A 15,682-nucleotide genomic window follows, 5' to 3' on the forward strand; every position below is an offset into this window, starting at 1 on the left:
TGTGATCAAAATTTCTAGACAGAGTCACTAACTGTGGAAGCCTCATTTTAAGGCCTTGTTCACACTATACACGCTGCCTTGCGCATATGATTTGCGACAGGCAAAAACGTCAAAAATATATAGACGGCTCTTCTGACGTTCAGACTGTATGTGCTCCACAGCAGTGCAATGCGCTATCCCACTGCTGCATGCATTTTCGGCAAAGTGCAGCACTGATCCCATTCACTGTAATGAATGGGATCAGCAGCGCACAGCAATGCAGATGGCAGTGCCATAGGGCGTGTTGCATTCCAATCACACGGCCATCTGCTTTGCCTAATGTGAACAAGGACTATACAAAAAGGTTTGAGCACTCTGATTGCTAAGTTATTACGTTGAATTTTAAATCTGTGATTGTAAATGAGCATTAAAGAGACTCTGAAGTGAGAATAAATCTCGCTTCAGAGCTCATAGTTAGCAGGGGCATGTGTGCCCCTGCTAAAACGCCGCTATCGCTAGGCTAAACGGGGGTCCCTTACCCCCCGAAATCCCCTTCGTGCAGCCGGGCATCTCTTTTGGATTGAGGCAGGGCTAACCGCCCCAGCCCTGCCCCACGCGCGTCTGTCAGCGCGTATCTCCGCCTCTCCCCCGCCCCTCTCAGTCTTCCTTCACTGAGAGGGGCGGGGGAGAGGTGGCGATGCGCCGCTGATAGACGCGACTAGAGGCAGGGCTGCAGCCGTTAGCCCTGCCTCTAGGAGCAGCTAAATCTACGACCAATTTGGTCGTTGATTTTGCGGGGGGTTTGGGGGTGAAGGGATCCCCATTTAGCCGCGGGATAGCGGCGTTTTAGCAGGTGGCACACGTGCCCCTGCTAACTATGAGCTCTGAAGCGAGAATTATTCTCACTTCAGTGTCTCTTTAAAGCCCTACTTCACCTTTCCTTTATACATCTGTAATGACTGAGCGTTGCCTGGGTATGTATTTGGTTGTTGTTGGGTCCGGCCACTTTTTCTAACCTTGACACACAGGTACTCAATGACTAAGCAAACACATTTTATTGAAATGCAACGTGAACGGGATATACCACCAGAAACCACCAGTTTCAGACCCCTTTATTTCAGGTAGTCCGCCTAGTGCTCCTTTTATGGTATAACACAGTTTTCAATATCCTCCCAGTGTCAGGTCTGTTCTTTCCAGTGTTCACCTTAGTGTCAAAGTAATTTTGTAGTGTCCCTCCTAGTAGCAGGCATTACACGCAGGTTCCAACTTGGTATCAGCCAGAGCCTTATGTACCCCTCTGACAAGTAGTCTATACCAGTGATCCCCAAGTGTCAAGCAACCTTCCATTAGAGGTGGACAACTACTGACCTGATCAGCTGGGGAAGGAAGCAGTTCAATGTGTATGCGGTTCTGATGCTTGGTTAGTGTTGACAGCGTGCAGCAGCTACTGGCCAAAACACTTGCCTAACTTCCACCATTTACTCAACCAGCCCAGTCATTCCCTGTGGCAGCCGCAGTGGCGGCGCTACACTGGGGCTTGCCGGGGCTGAAGCCCCAGCAGAGAAACTGTAAGCCCCTTGGAAAGCCCCCCCTGAATTAAGGGCCGACTCTAGCGTGGGGCGAGACACTTATCATTTCCTCACCTCAGGGAATGATAACAGGGGGGGGGGTCCTTTTATGCGCTGCGCCATTCGGGAGATACAGCTATAGTTTCCGGGCTGAAGCAGACATTAGAGCTTCAGCCGCCTGGTCCACTTCTGTCTCCTCCTCAGCAATACCGCTCTGCACGCACTGAATCAGGAAGTAGTGCAGAGCGGTATTGCTGAGGAGGAGACAGGAGTGGACCAGGCGGCTGGAGCTCTAGTGTCAGTCTGCTTCAGCCCGGAGACTATAGCTGTATCTCCCGCTCGGCGCCGTGCATAAAAGGATCTCCCGTACGCTGAGGTGAGGGAATGATGGGGCTCCCCTCCCAGCCTCTGCAAATAGTCCCCCCACCCTTCTGACCAGGTAGAACTTTATGTTTATCGGCCGATTGGCATACATAGGCTTTGGCTGGGCGGCCAATGCGGTCTTAGAGCCTCACAATGACAGTGGGAATAATGCTTAAGTAGTCCATGTGCCAGCCATGTTGTTTTTAGGATGTTTTAAACAAGTTTGTGAATCACTTTTTGTATGACAATTTTGCAAGTTATAATTAAAATTAATTAAGCACATGTAGACATACTGGTTTTCTATTTGGTAGAGAACTTTATGTGCATTTACTGGGGTAACGCTGTCTTACGTGCATTTACTGGGGTAACGCTGTCTTACGTGCATTTACTGGGGTAACGCTGTCTTAGGTGCATTTACTGGGGTAACGCTGTCTTACGTGCATTTACTGGGGTAACGCTTTCTCTTATGTGCATTTACTGGGGTAACGCTGTCACTTACGTGCATTTACTGAGGTAACGCTGTCTTACGTGCATTTACTGGGGTAACGCTGTCTTACGTGCATTTACTGGGGTAACGATGTCTCTTATGTGCATTTACTGGGGTAACGCTGTCTCTTATGTGTATTTACTGGGGTAACGCTGTCTTACGTGCATTTACTGGGGTAACGCTGTCTTACGTGCATTTACTGGGGTAATGCTGTCACTTACGTGCATTTACTGAGGTAACACTGTCTTACGTGCATTTACTGGGGTAACGCTGTCTCTTATGTGCATTTACTGGGGTAACGCTGTCTTACGTGCATTTACTGGGGTAACGCTGTCTTACGTGCATTTACTGGGGTAACGCTGTCTTACGTGCATTTACTGGGGTAATGCTGTCACTTACGTGCATTTACTGAGGTAACACTGTCTTACGTGCATTTACTGGGGTAACGCTGTCTCTTATGTGCATTTACTGGGGTAACGCTGTCTTACGTGTATTTACTGGGGTAACGCTGTCTTACGTGCATTTACTGGGGTAACGCTGTCTTACGTGCATTTACTGGGGTAACGCTGTCTTACGTGCATTTACTGGGGTAATGCTGTCACTTACGTGCATTTACTGAGGTAACGCTGTCTTACGTGCATTTACTGAGGTAACGCTGTCTTACGTGCATTTACTGGGGTAATGCTGTCTTACGTGCATTTACTGGAGTAACGCTGTCTTACGTGCATTTACTGGGGTAACGCTGTCTTACGTGTATTTACTGGGGTAATGCTGTCTTACGTGCATTTACTGGGGTAACGCTGTCTTACGTGCATTTACTGGGGTAACGCTGTCTTACGTGCATTTACTGGGGTAACGCTGTCTTACGTGCATTTACTGGGGTAACGCTTTCTCTTATGTGCATTTACTGGGGTAACGCTGTCTGTCATTATTAGCATTAACTGGTGAAAAGCTGTCTCTTATGTGCATTTACTGGGGTAACGCTGTCTGTCATTATGAGCATTAACTGGTGAAAAGCTGTCTCTTATGTGCATTTACTGGGGTAACGCTGTCTGTCATTATGAGCATTAACTTGTGAAAAGCTGTCTCTTATGTGCATTTACTGGGGTAACGCTGTCTGTCATTATGAGCATTAACTGGTGAAAAGCTGTCTCTTATGTGCATTTACTGGGGTAACGCTGTCTCTTATGTGCATTTACTGGGGTAACGCTGTCTGTCATTATGAGCATTAACTGGTGAAAAGCTGTCTCTTATGCACATTTACTGGTGAAAAGCTGTCTGTCATGTGCATTTACTGGTGAAACGCTGTCTGTCATGATGTGCATGTACTTCATATTTTTTTTAATGTAACTACATTAGCTGGTGCAACTACATTACAGTTAGCCCCGCCCACATGATGTCATGACCATGCCCATTTAACCACTTAACGACCGCCTAACGCCGATAGGCGTCGGCGGGTCGTTAGTGGTATAGCATGGAAACGGCCGCTCGACCGAGCGGCCTTTCCATGCCGGTTCACGGAGACTGCCTCCGTGAACAGTGTGCGAGCCGCCGATCGCGCCTCGCATGCATAATGTAAACAGGCGCGGAAGGAATCCCCGCTGTTTACATCACACGGCGCTGCTGCGCAGCAGCGCCGTGACGTAGATCGGCGATCCCCGGCCTCTGATTGGCCGGGGATCGCCGGCATCTGATAGGCAGAAGCCTATCCTATCAGGCGCAGGACGGATATCCGTCCTGCGCCGCTCAGAGGTAAAGGGAGAGGGAGGGAAAGCAGTGGAGCCCGGAAAACGCTGCGGAGGGGGACTTTGAGGAGCCCCCCCCCCACAAATCAGTAGTAGCCGGCGGCGATCAGACCCCCCCTGCAGGACATCCCCCTAGTGGGTAAAAAAGGGGGAAGTCTGATCGCCCTGCCACATTCCTGATCGGTGCTGCGGGCTGTAGAGCCCACGCAGCACCGATCAGTGCAAAATCCCCTGATCCTTAAGTGGTTAATCGCCGCGGCGCAGATTCCCCCCTGTAAGCCCCACCTGCCAGCCCTTGTGCCCCCTTTGAGCCCCCCCCCCCCCCAAAAAAAACCTGAAGCTGGAGCCGCCACTGGTGGCAGGATACCTGACCAGACAAATCTTGTAACAATCTTGTAACAATCAGCATTATTGATGCCTTCCCAGATGTTCAAGCTACCCATACCATGTGTACCGCCTTAAAGAGACTCTGTAACCTCAAAAACATCCCCTGAGGGGTACTCACCTCGGGTGGGGGAAGCCTCTGGATCCTAATGAGGCTTCTCACGCCGCCCTCTGTCCCACGGGGGTCTCGCTGCAGCCCTCCGAACAGCCGGCGACAGACCCGACTGTAAAATCAATATTTACCTTTGCTGGCTCCAGCGGGGTGCTGTGGCTGCTTTTCGCTCCGAACTACACAGAAATACCCGATCTCAGTCGGGTCCGCTCTACTGCGCAGGCGCCGGAAACTTGCGCCTGCGCAGTAAAGCAGACCCGACGGCGATCGGGTATTTCCGTGTAGTTCGAAGCCGACAGCCGTCAGAGCGCCTGCGCAGGAGCCGGGAAGGTAAATAATGACGTCATCTTGTACGGAGGGCTGCAGCGAGACCCCCGTGGGACAGAGGACGGCATGGGAAGCCTCATTAGGATCCGGAGGCTTCCTCCACCCGAGGTGAGTACCCCCCAGGGGATCTTTTGATGTTACAGATCCTCTTTAACAACAAACCATATGGCAGGTTCCTCCCTTACCTAGAGTATTCTACTTGATCATGTGCCCTCGTCATTGGGCACCTTTTCCATGGACAGTCTTGGACTTGACTTGCTGGACCTCTGCAACCAGCTCCCTAAGTGCATGATCATGGTTTATGTTTATAACCTGTGTTATATTGTATAACCCTGTGCTAAGTTATGTCTCCATTCCCTTACACTCTAACTTAGGCCATTACCCCTTCGACTTTTGGCCAAGCTGTACTACTAGATCACCTAAAAACGCACTGTCTCTAGGTATGAATACTGTATACTACCTCACCTCTTGTTCCCTCCTATTCATTTAGATTGTAAGCTCGCAAGGGCAGGGCTCTCTCACCCTTTTGTGTCTGAATTTGTTTCACATTTTATTCATGTTACTTTTGTCACTGTAATTACCAATTCTGTATTTTATACCAATTCTGTACAGTGGAACCTGGTTTGCGAGCATAATTTGTTCTGGATACATGCTGGTAACCCAAAACACACTTATGTCTGGATACATGCTGGTAACCCAAAACACACTTATGTCAAAGCGCATTTCCCCATCTGAATTAATGGAAGCCCAGTTGATTCATTCGACAATCTAAAGACAGTAAGGCTAGGTTCACAGTGGGACCTTGCGGTGCTACGTTATAAGGTCTTATAATGCAGCTTAACGCACTGCAGTAATAAGCCTATCACAGTGCGAAGTTAGCGTCATATTGTAATGTGTAGCCTTATGGTAGCAGTGCGTTACCACCAAATGAACACGTTACCAGGTACAGGGAAGCATACTTTTCATTGCTGTATGCTTCACTGTACCTACTCTATACAACATTAAAGTGCATTACCACCTTTTTTAGTTGTGTTGTAATGCTGCGTTGTGACTTTAATGTTGCATCACAACGCCACACCCTGCTGTTAACCTAACCTTATAGTAAAATAGTATAAAATAAAAATGTTAATAAGACTTTCACTATAACAGAATCATTTCTATATGTTGGCTTGACGGTTAGATGAAAAGCTGGCTTCCGTGCACAGGGGAAGCTGGAAAGCCGCTAGGAGTCTGCTAGAAGCAAGTGGAAGGCTGAAAGACGTTGGAAGACAACCAGCAAGCATAGGTATCAGACGATCCCCGCTGGTGCCGGATATTGGGGACTCTGCAGTACTAATGTGAGGATCCGCTCGGCTGCCTGCGCGGCCAGGCAGCTTTTTGACCACTGTTCAGGTCTGCATTCTGCAGGTCTCTGGAAGAGAGACCTTCTGTCAGTTTTGCAGCTTGCTGCTGAGGAATTTGCATACGTTTGTCATGCAGATTGCCTAGCCACATCCTTTGTAGGCTTGCTCTATATATACCATGTGATATCACAGACCTGGGCTGGTCATAAGGGTTAGTCCTGTGTAACACTCCTGTAGTGTCAGCCTTGCTCTTTGTTTAAGATTAGCTTAGAGTAATTCCTGGGACTGCACTAGGCAGGTTCCCTAGTGCAGTTAGCATTGCATATCTGTTTTGTTTGTCTGCTGCGATTGTCCTGTCCCTGCGGTGGTCGACAGGAGATCGTTCTGATCTTTGTTCTTGGAGTATAGCTGGAGCAGCGGTTGCTACCAGCTATCTCATCTGCCTGTCTAGCTTGGATCGCACTCGCCTTGCGCTAGTGCTGTGGATCCTATCTCTCACTTATTCCTGTTCTCGTGTATCTGTCTTGTCTGCTACAAACGCTTGCTGGAGGCTCGGTGAGGTAACCGTTAAGCAAGCGCTCGCGTCCTCTGTTTTATGCTTGTCTGTCGGTGGTTAGTTAGGCGTGCTTGTCTCTGTTGTGCTTAACACGCGGAGACCGCGCACAAACGCGTGCACTGTTGCGAATGAGTGCAGTGTTTGCGTTTAGTTAGCGTTTGTTATTTTCCTTATCTTCTCATTGTAGATTTGCTGTGCCTTTGCTACTCTTGTGCTCTGCCTTGCAGTAGCCTTGTGTCACCTCTGGCAATCACCTCTCTCGCGATTGCGTTCCTACTTCATATCTGCTGTTGTGTATGCACCGTCGCGGGTTGGCGACTAGTTTGGTGCACACACATACAATCTGTCCCTTTGCTCAATCTCATTCGCAATCGCTTCTCTTGCAATTACGTTCTCACTCAGTTTCCTTTGTTGTGTGTCCGCCGTCGCAGGTTGGCGGCTAGATTGGTGGACATACATACATTCCTCATCTGTGCTTATTCGGTCTGGTGTCGCTGTTAGCAACCGCCATCTCCGGCGATTGCCTTCTCACTTTATCTTCCTGGTTGTGTGTTCATCGTCGCAGGGTGGCGACTAGTTTGGTGAACACACATACCCTCTGTCGCTTTGATCTCTCTCTTTCAGGGCTATCTTGCCCTGCGTTTCTTCCCTTCGTGCAATTCCTGTCTTGCATCTGTGGCAGGGCAGAGGAGCTGTTCCTCTGCGCTCCACAGCTCCACCTGCCGACAGGATTTTCCCTCTACAGGTGCATTGCACCTTTTGCTGGGTTTCCGCAAATTATACGCTTGTGAAGGATTTCCGCCGTGTCAGCGCACGCCTTGTGCGCTGATCACGGAGAGAATTCCACAATCGTTACAACTAACAATTAACATTTTCAGGAAACATTCTGCTTTAATAATAAAGGAAAAAAGGAGCTCTTGGGCTTCCATCCGGTAACTTATTTTAAAGACCACGATCGCGAAAAATTTTAAAATTGAAAGTACGTGAGAAGTAGGTTTCTTCCAGAGTAAAATAAGCCATACATTACTTTTCTCCTATGTTGCTGTCACTTACAGTAGGTAGGAGAAATCTGACAGAACCGACAGGTTTTGGACTAGTCAATCTCTTTATAGGGAATTCTCAGCAAGGCTTTTATTCTTTGTAAAGACATTTCCTGAAAAGGATTTATACAATGATGCTGGTCAGCTTCCCTGCTCAATACACACTTTTTTGGCAGTTGGACAGAGCAACTGCCATTCAAGTGCTTTTGAAAATAAACAAAACCTTGAGAATCCCCCTTGAGGAGATGGGCTAGTCCAAAAACTGTTGGTTCGTTTTCTGTTACCTAGTATAGGTGACAGCAACATAGGGGAAAAGTAATTTATGGCTCATTTTACTCTGAAAGAAACATACTTCTTATTTATAGGGGTTTACATATATTTAACGAATTCCGTGATAGTGGTCCTTTACCCCAGGCAATGAAGCACAAGGTTTGCTTCACAAAAGACAAGGAGCAGTAACATCACATAATTAATACTTTCATACTCACAATATACATGCAACATGCAAAGTCATCTAGCTGCTTGGTTTTCAAATACCATAGGAATCCAGTAAGTGAAACAGATAAAAAAAATCCTGGATTTGGTTTCCACCTTGTTTGACAAAGATACAATATATTTTACTTAAAGAGAATCTGTATTGTTAAAATCGCACAAAAGTAAACATACCAGTGCGTTAGGGGACATCTCCTATTCCCCTCTGTCACAATTTCGCCGCTCCCCGCCGCATTAAAAGTGGTTAAAAACAGTTTTAAAAAGTTTGTTTATAAACAAACAAAATGGCCACCAAAACAGGAAGTAGGTTGATGTACAGTATGTCCACACATAGAAAATACATCCATACACAAGCAGGCTGTATACAGCCTTCCTTTTGAATCTCAAGAGATCATTTGTGTGTTTCTTTCCCCCCTGAGGGGGGAGTGCATAGCAGAACCACAACACTGAAGAACTTGGCAGCCTTCCAGACACAGGCTGACAAGTCTGACAAGGGAAAGATACATTGATTTATTACAGAGACTGTGATAGTACAAAGTGCTGCAGTAAGCCAGAACACATTAGAATAGCTTTTGGAACTTGTAGGATGATAAAAAACAGGATGCAATTTTTGTTACGGAGTCTCTTTAAGCAAGGTTTTACTGCCATACTGTAGATATTACACTCCCATCAATATAACTATATCATTACACATCCATTTAGATGGAGTAAACACCTCACATTACACATCATATATACCAACCTCAAGCGCACACCCAATACAAAACTTGCTTTGAAGAGCACACCCTGCAGTGCCAGAGATCTAGAATTCAATGCCAAATTGTTATAATTACACTGTAACACGCAGTCATTTACTTTATAAATACCTGTCTTTAATAAGGATTTAAAGTGGGCAATGACCAAGCCACTTAAGTGACTTGTTTTTCCATAAATGTTCAGTAAAGTGTACATTTTAACTACACAAGGAGCTTTGTGCTTCAAGCTGTTAATACAATGATATAAGCAAGTCATTTGTGCTAGCATAGGCTATATACTATAGTATTGTTGCTCACATACAGGCTTTTATGTGGAAGAGCCTCTCTGCAGAATACAGCTTACACAAGTAGCAAATGTAATCATGAACTGCCACTGAAAGCTGAACATTTTACTAAGGGGGATGCATAGCACCAAACACTAAGGGGATGCATAGCACCCAACCATCCCTTTTTAGGAGGGACAGTCTTTGGGAACCAAATGCATGTGTCCCTATTTCTTCTCCATTTGTTTCTTTTTCAGGATTGATGTACAGATTTATGTAGATATATGTACAGTATATTTGTAATGAAAAATGTATTAATTAAATTGACTTTAACTGTAGTTTCATCCTTTAAAATGCACATGAAGTCACAAAAATAAAGAAATGCAGATACTTACCTCAGTAGTGGGGAACCCGGTGGCGTAGCAATAGGGGTTGCAGGAGTCTTGACCCCTACAGGGCCCTTGGACCAGAGAGGCCCCGTAGGGCCCTCCCTCAAGCACATTATTAGCTCCATATTGGTCCTGTGCTGGTAATAATCACTTCTATAGATTCTTTGAATGGTAGTAATCATTAACAAGCTCTTCCCCAGCCCCTTCCTGCACCTCTGACACTGTGCAGGTTTTGGAGTGCCGTATCAGTTATGTAGAGTGCTTGTGGGCAGAGGCGTATCTAGAGGGGTGCAGGCATGGCTTGTTCCATGGGTGCCACAACACCATGGCCTCAATTCACTAAGCTTTATCAAACATTTTATCAAACGTTTGATAATTTACCTCATGGGTAAAATCTAATTTTGAATTTACTAAGGTGTTATAGATTTATTGAACGTTTTATCGATAAAACATTCGATAAATCTATAACACCTTAGTGAATTCAAAATTAGATTTTACCCATGAGGTAAATTATCAAATGTTTGATAAAGTGTCATAAAGCTTAGTGAATTGAGGCCCATGGGTGCCATGGCTGCCTCCTCCTCCCTCATGCTTCACCACCATACTGAAGGATGCCTCTCAGGCATGTGTACCTGCTCTTATACTATAGGACATCTCTCACTACCTATACTGGGGGGGGGGGGGGGGTGTCTAATTATACAGGGGGATAAATGCCAAATCTATGCTGGGGGGGGGGGGGTTACCTATACTGAGGGACTACTTATACTGGGGGGGGGGGATGCCTCTTACCACTTATGCTAAAGAAGGCTACTTACATGGGGGGGTCTACTTATACTGGGGGGGTTACTTATACTGAGGGGAACCTCTCATTACCTATACTGAGGGACTACTTAGACTGGGGAATACCTCTTACCACTTATGCTAAAGAAGGCTACTTATACTGGGAAGACATCTCTAACTACATATAATGGGGAGGGGGCGGGGGGGGGGGGGGGGCTGGAACGTCAACATGGGTCTAATTATACTGGGTGAACTACCTCTGGCTACCTATACTAGGGTACTACCTCTGGTTACTTTTACTTGGGGGTTAACTCTAGCTACCTATACTGGGGAGACTTGTATCACTGCAAGAAAAGAAGCTGTTATTATGGGCAAGGTGGTCTGATGGGGGGAGGGGGGCGCAATTTCACTGTTTGCCATAGGCACTATGTCACCCAGATACGCCCCTGCTTGTGGGTCCCAATATAAAACTTGCACTGGGGCCCAAAGGTCCTTAGCTATGCCACTAGGGGGACCTAAGAATTGTCTGGGGTCTTCCCCGCTCTCCATACAGCCCCCTATTTCAGCACAGGGTCCCTCTATAAATATTTGACTTGCACCAGTCAAATAAGTTTCTACTGGCCGTGAGTGCAGCTGTGGCGGAGCGCACACTGACTGGGCATGTGCAAGTAAGATCCACGCATGCCCAGTAGAATGAAACGCTCATGAGTTGAAGATAAATGCAGTGCATGAGCGGCTTCATTCTACTGGGCATGCACAGGTCTCAATTGCGCTTGCTCAGGCCACATGTGCTCATTCACAAGATGAAGAGGGGCCCTGTGCTGGATGAATGGGCTTTTCAAGGATCCATCCAGAAGCTTCCAAATACTAAGGCAAGCATCTAACTTTTTTAACTTACTTCATGCATACTTCAAATTTATTTATTTAAGTGTTAATATGAAGCAAAACTATTGATGATAAAAAAAAAGACCACTGTGTTTTCAGCTTATGAATTATTGGTGATATGTGTGACTAGAGGTGTGTTGGGGCTCGACTTGTGGAATGACTTTGGCCCCCACCATTGTCACACGTGGCCCCTGGAACATATCTGACAAGAGCTTGTGAGATATATTCGCATGACAGGACTCCCAACCATTTACCAGCGAGTCTGTAGTGTGCCTGCATGAGTATGGCTGTGCCTACGTAAATCCAAACCCGCTTGTAAACAAGTGGCTCTGGCTTAGTGTGCAAGCATGGGGGTACTCGCACAAGCGCAGTATGGCACGCTCATGCTTAGAAGGGTGCAAATTTCAAGAGGGTTCCAGGCAGCAGCAGTGGTCCGAAGGAGGAAGTGACTGTAATATAACAATGAAGACCTTATTAAGGACAAGATTCTTGGGGGGGGGGGGGGGCCCAAACAGCACAATAAGCTCATTGTATTACCGCCTTGCCATGTGCTAGCCATGTAGACTGCTAGGAGGCAGAACCCTATGCTCACTATCTCCATCCTCCTAGCAACCCTCCTAGCAACATGGTTGACCATGCTATGCACAGAGCTGTTGAGATCCATGGTTTTCTGAATATCATGGCAGCATGAAGACAGGACAGGTTACAATTGTATTAGGGATTTTTGCAATGCTTCAGCATAGTAAATCAGGTATGTCTGTAAACACTGGATACTGAGAGACTTTAAAAAATGCATATCTGCCTTAAATTATAATATTATTAATTTGTTGGTAGTATTTTTGCCTGAAATTCACTTTAAGCATGAGGTGTAAAATGTATTCCAGTCAATTAGTCCCATTAGTTGCCATTGCTACAAATCAAGACTAGAAGTGAAATAATGATTCATAATTATTGCAGTGGGCAATAAGAAATGTCTTCAGCACACGATTGAAAGCCTAAGGCCGGTATCACACTGCGTTAGTGCGCAGTAATCCCTATCTGGCAACCGGACGAACAGGAAGTGATGCTTACTTCCATGGTCGAACCAATCACTTGCGCAGAAGCGTATTGCTAAAATATGCTTCCGCGCATGCGCAAAGCGTAAAACTTGCGGCAGTTGTTTTAAAGCACACACTTTGCCATAGGCTTACATGACTTCCAGTCTGCAGCAAGAGCCGAGCGGTAATGTAGTTATGCACTCGCGTCAGGGATGTGACGAAAACGTCACTTCAGTCGCATCACGCCGGCCCCATAGACTAACATTGCCCTAGCGGTGGGCTGCGGTAAAATACCACACCGCGCCAGTGTGAAAGGGCCCTAAAGTGTGTTGATTCTGGGGTTGATTCACCGAGTGAAAGTCAAGTGACAGGCAGCCTATTGGGCCAATCAGAGGGCGAGGATTAGGTCCTTTAATGTGACTGGACCCGAAGGGGCTCAGGGCGGGAGAAGTGGAGTGGGTGTAAAGTTACTAGCGATAGCAATGCTGCAGTACAGCAGCATAGCGTGCGCTTCTGTCACTGGGCATGATTATGCGCGCGTAGAGAGCAACTGAGGCACGCTGATCAAAATGGCGCGAGGAACAGGAGGTTACTTGCGCTATTTCTCTTAGTGAATCAACCCCATGGAGTTGTATTTGCTAAACTGTGTTAAGCAGAATAACATGCGTAAAGTGTTAAGGTGCGTACTCACGCACTACGGAAGCCAGCGACCGGTCCGTCAGACTCTCCCGCTGGGCGGAATTTTAGCCGACAGTAGTGCGTGTGTACGCACTGTCGGCGGACTGATAAAGCTGTTCCTGAACAATCTGCTCAGCGGATCAGTCCGCCGACAGTGCGTACGCATGCACTACTGTCGGCTGAAAGTCCGCCCAGCGGGAGGGTCTGATGGACCCATCGTTGGCTTCCGTAGTGCGTGTGTACGCACATTAAGCATGATAAGTAGAGCGTGATGTATTGCATGTAATGTAGTACATTTTGCTCTACTCATTGTGTGTTCTGTTCAGATTTAACACATGTTATTCTGCTGACTACAGCTTAGTGAATACACTTCTGTATGTCTTATAAAACCTCCATTGTCCCTGCAAGCCTGGAGATGATTGCATTTTTTTATTTTCATTGTACAGTACAGTGGAGGTTCAATACAGTACAGTACATTTTAAACACAAAAAACACCAGCACATCCTATTTTAAGGTGCATACACACATTTGATGGATATCGCCCGTCAGGGATTAGGACCTGATGCCCTTGGGCAACATCGATGGGCTGGGCTGCACAAACGCATGTCAGCTGTGTAGCTGATGACATGCTGTGTTGCTTTGCAGGGGACTATGGATGGACGATGAGCGGTGCGTGCGCAACGTCACATAGTGGGCATGAAGTGGTGCAAACAATGGAAACGGCGGGGGATCAGCGTCACGGGTGTTGACTAGATCTGCCAGAAGAGTCACTCGCAGGCTAGGAGTCAGTGGCTGCATTAGACACAAGCCTGATTATTGGCTGAGGTGGTCGTTATCGGCTTCAGCTAACTTAAGTCAGGCGTGTGTAAATTAGTGTTTAAGAGAATTTCCATAGATGCTAAATGTTCCCTATTTCCCGTGTTCCACTCAGTGTTTCCTATGCACATTGTGATGGCTTTTTGGTAAAGTTTTCATACAGGTGTATTTAAATTGCAAAACAGTATAGTAAAGTATATTTTCATCCCCCAGCACAGTAAATATTCCGTCACTGGATTGTCAATTTACATTGTGAGGAGGAGACTGAGAACTTCATTCACAAAATAGCTCTTGAAATAGGCTTTTCTTCTCCGCCTTCAAGCAGACCTGAACTGAAAACAAACTAAGGAGATAAACAATTATATCTGGGCCCTTATATACTACAGTTTTGCCCTTGCCACGTGACCCAAATGCACATAATAGCCCTATGGGGTTATCTTATTCATCACGATGCGGTGTGGCGGGGCCTGTCATGATGAGGCAAGAGTATCTGTATATATCACCTGGAAGTGAGGCATACCTTCATTGTGCTTACCCCACTGATCACTATCTAATCACAATGCTTCATTAAGGTGCGTACACACGCCATACCGCCGCAAACGAGGGGTCCGACAGACCCTCCCGCTAGACAGATGGTCAGCCGACAGCAGCACGTGTATACGCGCTGTCGCCAGACTGGTGAGGCTGTTTCGCAACAGAGCCCCCGCTGGAGCCAGGAAATGTAAATAAATCAGCGCTTATCAGGCTTGTCGAGGGAGGATTCCGGGACACTTTGGGAGAGCCAGCGCTGGACTGCCTGCAGCTACAGGGGAGGGGGAAACCTCATTGGGACCCTGAGGCTTCCCCCTCCCGAGGTGAGTACCCCCCAGGGGAACTTTTTTTTTGTTACAGGTTCTCTTTAAATGTTAATGTGGACCTGAGATGTGGGAACAAGTTCTATTTTACTTACCTGGGACTTCTTTTAGCCCCCAGTAGTATTCTTACAGGTCCCTTGGTTTCCTCCTTGGCCTGTCTGTTGTGCCAGTGTGCTCCTCTGAAAGCTCTCTGACTGGTCCAGTCACGGGCTACTGCGCATGTGCAACCCCAGCTTCACGCCTCTTCAATCATGCTCCCATGGCTGGGATTGTTCTGTGCATGCGCAGAATGCTCCTCCTGCCACGGGAGCATGATCGAGGAGATGCTTTGCCCAGGCCATGCATGCGCAGCAGCTATCTTTTGGCACAGTGGAGTGAAGGAACCCAGGGGAAATTGCAGGCTACGTGGGTCTGGAAAAATTATTTTCTCCCATCCCAGGTTTGCTTTAACACTCACATAGTGCTTTTCTCCTGTCAGACTCAAACTGCTTCTCCTACAGTAAAGGTGATTTCTTAAACCAGTACACTATCCACCCACTCTCCCTTTGTAGACCCCATTTAAAGTGTAGACAAAGTATGTCTGTTGAGTTGGTGTAGACTGAGCATGTGTAAGTAATGACATTGTATATATGAGACTTTGAAACCAAAACGTCAGCCATGGCTGCAATAATAGCACAGGCTTGAAAATAAAAGGAGTGAGAAAGGTGATGAGTGGATGACAGTGTGTTCATTCGTGGGCCTGGCTTATCCAAAATAAAGGCATGTTGAATGGGTAATAATATAATCATGCACATATTAGAATCTGGGTGGGGGCTAGGGTCTTTTTTTT

The 15,682-nt window shown here is 46.8% G+C and overlaps 1 protein-coding gene across 1 annotated transcript in view; it reads left to right on the forward strand.

The window, feature by feature from the left end:
• Positions 1-12,155: 12,155 nt before the first annotated feature.
• The window catches only part of UBE2L3 (ubiquitin conjugating enzyme E2 L3), a 78,164-nt gene continuing 74,637 nt past the window's right edge, over positions 12,156-15,682 (forward strand). The window contains exon 1 of the mRNA XM_068243038.1: positions 12,156-12,219. The gene's annotated coding sequence lies outside the window, so the exon portion shown is untranslated. The remainder of the gene's footprint in view (positions 12,220-15,682) is intronic.

Source organism: Hyperolius riggenbachi, chromosome 1, assembly GCF_040937935.1.
Source record: "Hyperolius riggenbachi isolate aHypRig1 chromosome 1, aHypRig1.pri, whole genome shotgun sequence".
Classification (NCBI taxonomy): domain Eukaryota; kingdom Metazoa; phylum Chordata; class Amphibia; order Anura; family Hyperoliidae; genus Hyperolius; species Hyperolius riggenbachi.